At 44.1% G+C, this 3,679-nt stretch overlaps 1 long non-coding RNA gene across 1 annotated transcript; it reads left to right on the forward strand.

The window, feature by feature from the left end:
* The first annotated feature begins 202 nt into the window (after window positions 1-202).
* Gm34371 (predicted gene, 34371) lies at window positions 203-2,962 on the forward strand. The gene is made up of 3 exons (NR_168645.1): window positions 203-534; window positions 936-1,166; window positions 2,628-2,962. It is a non-coding gene; the product is annotated as a predicted gene, 34371 (long non-coding RNA).
* Window positions 2,963-3,679: the final 717 nt, after the last annotated feature.

Below are 3,679 nucleotides of genomic sequence, written 5' to 3' on the forward strand. Positions count from 1 at the left end.
GCCTGCTGTTGAGCCCACCCATCCTCATCTACTAGTGATGCCTGCTGTTGAGCCCACCCATCCTCATCCACTAGTGATGCCTGCTGTTGAACCCACCCATCCTCATCCACTAGTGATGCCTGCTGTTGAGCCCACCCATCCTCATCCACTAGTGATGCCTGCTGTTGAACCCACCCATCCTCATCCACTAGTGATGCCTGCTGTTGAGCCCATTAATGCACATTGAGAGCCATGGTAGACTAGATGGTGCTGGGAGCTGAGACAGCAAAAATTAAGAAGATTCAGTCCTGAATCTTCTATCAGCTCTTAGTGATAACATTTTCAGCACACAGTGATGACGAAGGTCATTCAGAGGCTGTGTGAGAGCACACTGACCATCGGCCGTAGCTACAGACCACACGAGTAACTAAGCCCCACATCTATTTTTCCTGTAACAAACACCTTGTCCCTTTCTTCTTAATCCCGTTGGAAACCATTTCGAATGGCCTGTGAAACTCCACCACACTGCTGGAGGGGAGGCAACTAATCAGTCGGGTCAGTTTTAAAAACTGCTTTGCACTTTATAAGTGACATGCGCACTTGCTGTGCTACACAGCTGTTCTGCTGCCAGGTTTATCATCAATAGTAGTGAAAATGTATGACCGCACAAAACCTATACATAAATACTTGCAGCGGCTCTGTTCATTGTCACTGATACAGTAAAGAATTCAGAGACCTGGCAGCCACTGGTCAGGTAAATTGTGACCATTCAAATAGAATACTACCTGTGAATAAAAGGTAACTCCTGGTAAACACGCATAATGGAAAGAAGCCCCATAGACAATTTCAAGTGGGAAAAAATGGTTATTTAAGTTTATAAAGCAGTTCGAATTTGAAATCTTTGGGGACTAAACATTCACATCATATTTTAATGTGTGTTACTCTTCCCTTTTTAGAACCAGAATTGGAGATGGGAAAGGACCAACAATTGAACTGGATTTGAATCCATCAATGTCTGCCTTATGACTGATGCTGCCAGTGTTTTCCTATTAGGACAGGCTCAAACTGATAAAGGGACAGACCAGTCCTATCAAATTATACTGATAAAAAATAATTCACATGGTAAAATTATGACGGTGGCAATCATAAGTGCCTCCCAAGTAGCTGCAATGTGGATGGACTTCCAGGTAACTCTGGCTACAATGTATCAGGAGGTTGACTTCCAGGTAACTCTGGCTACAATGTATCAGGAGGTTGACTTCCAGGTAACTCTGGCTACAATGTATCAGGAGGTTGACTTCCAGGTAACTCTGGCTACAATGTATCAGGAGGTTGACTTCCAGGTAACTCTGGCTACAATGTATCAGGAGGTTGACTTCCAGGTAACTCTGGCTACAGTGTATCAGGAGGTTGACTTCCAGGTAATTCTGGCTACAATGTATCAGGAGGCCAAGACCAAGCCTTGAATTCCTTTGCTCTGTAGATGATACAGTTTTAAGTGAAAATTGACACATGCCAAAAAGTAGATGGCAGGGGGAGTATGGTACAAGAGGGCAAATGTAGGACCTTATGCTTACTAGGCAAGCATCCTACTACTGTGTAACTGGGATTATGAGTTTGTGCCACTAAGTCAGACTCTGCTTCTCAGATGTCTGTACACTCTTGAATCCTCCTGCTAGCATAGACTGGTTTTGGGAGATACAAGGGGGTTATCATAAACTTTGACCTGGCTCTGGTACAGGTCTGAAGAGATAAGGTTCTGTCTCTCTTCATTCACTCTTAGAAGAAGAGAGACATTTAGGTGTATCCCGTCTTTGGAGATGTGTGTAGGCAAGGACACTCTGCTTTGCTAAATCACAAACCTCCAACAGCTGAGCTCTCTGATAGTTGTCTGAAGCAGGAAGCATTTGGATGGGCTGTCCTGCCCTGTGCCGAGACCTGGGTGTCCCTGGGGAAGGAACCCCTGGATGTTGTCCAGGGTCAGGATGATGACTTCACTCGTTCCCCTCCCCCCCAGAAGAACTGTGACATAGGAATGACAGTTGGTCTTAGGAGTTTTCAGAGATCTTAATATTAAATAATTGCATTTTTTTTAAAAAAGAGCAAAAGATTGACCCCTGATAATAGGAGTTTTAGGCATATAAGTCCATTTTAAATGCTACCACAAACTGGGAAGTGAGAACCACTCGTGTCTTTGCTGGCTGGCAGGGGTGTGGCTGCTGCTGCCTTACACCAAGGGATTTTCCAAAAAGGAAACTCTATGTCCTGCACTCACATAGCTGGGGAACCTGGAGCATGTAGCAGTCACCTGAAAGGTCTGGTGAACAACGGTTTACTGGGCTTCTATCCCACCCCGATCTACTAGCCATGTGAGGGCTCCAGGCATCTATTGAAAGGGCCCAGGTATCCATAGAAAGGGACCCTACAGAGAGAGCCTGTGCAGACCCCACAGGTCAGAAACACACAGAGGGATGACATTGCCGGTCATCCCAGTCCTCCCAGGCAGTATTGCTACAAACACTGGAATTCAAAAAAAAAAAAAAAAAAACCTTTTTCAATTATAAAAGTATAATTTTGAAAAAGTTCCCTGTGAAATGATTTGTCCAAAAACATTCTAATTAAATTTTCATCCTTTTACATTTAACCAGCTAGAGAACTTCAAAAATGTATTACTGTGTCAGAGAAGTCCAATTAACGGCTGAAAGATTCATTTGTAAACAGAAAAATCTGCATTTGGGCTACCAAGACGGCTCAGCACAAGAAGATCCCTGCTGCTGAATCTGACAGAGAAGTTCTTGAGTTTGGTCCCCAAGTCCCATATGGTGGCAAAAAGAGAATAGGCTCCTGCAATTGTCCTCTGACCTCCATACTTGCACCATGGCATGTGCTCTCACGGGTGACACACATCACACACACACACACACACACACACACCAAATAGAATGAAAACCTTAAAAAATAAATAAATAAAACTTCCGTTCAACCATAGGTGTGAAAAGCAACATCATTTGTAAGGTTGTTTTCCTGAGAAATAGTGAGTCTTTACTCTCCTTAACACAGAATGAAGCAAGGCATGGTAGCTCATTCCTGCAATCACAGTGATCAGAGGCTAAAGGCAAGAGGAATGCCACAAGTTCAGGGCCAGCCTGGGCTACACAGTGAGTTTCTATCAAAAGAAATAATAAAACAAGAGCACTTTGAGAGTGTGTGTGTCATATGTAGCAGATGTGCATCTCAGTCTTCATGTGGGTTCCTCTCAACAACAGTCTCTGAATGTGTTGCCTGCCTGTGGATCCGTTCCCCTAACTGGGCTGCCTTGTCTGGCCTCAGTGGGAGAGGATGTGCCTAGCCCTGCAGAGACTTGATGTGCCAGGGTGGGGAGATAACCAAGGTGGAGCTTCTACCCTCTCAGAGAAAAAGTGGAAAAGGACGCTGTGAGGGGGCACCGGAAGGAGAAGAGGCAGTAATCAGGATGTAAATTAATTAATTAATCAATCAATTAACTTTAAAAGTATGTATGTGGAAGGAACACCGTATATAGCATCATTTTCAGTGCCAAATACCATCACTCAAAGCTCATCCTCAGGCTGGGGAAAAACTAAACATCCACAATAGAATGTTCATTCCATTTGCTTTTCAACTATACCCATGGATCTGTCTGGTTCCTACAAGTCCAAGAGGGAAGCTGGGTTATTGGGAA

The sequence above is a fragment of the Mus musculus genome, chromosome 17 (genome assembly GCF_000001635.26).
Source record: "Mus musculus strain C57BL/6J chromosome 17, GRCm38.p6 C57BL/6J".
Classification (NCBI taxonomy): Eukaryota; Metazoa; Chordata; class Mammalia; order Rodentia; family Muridae; genus Mus; species Mus musculus.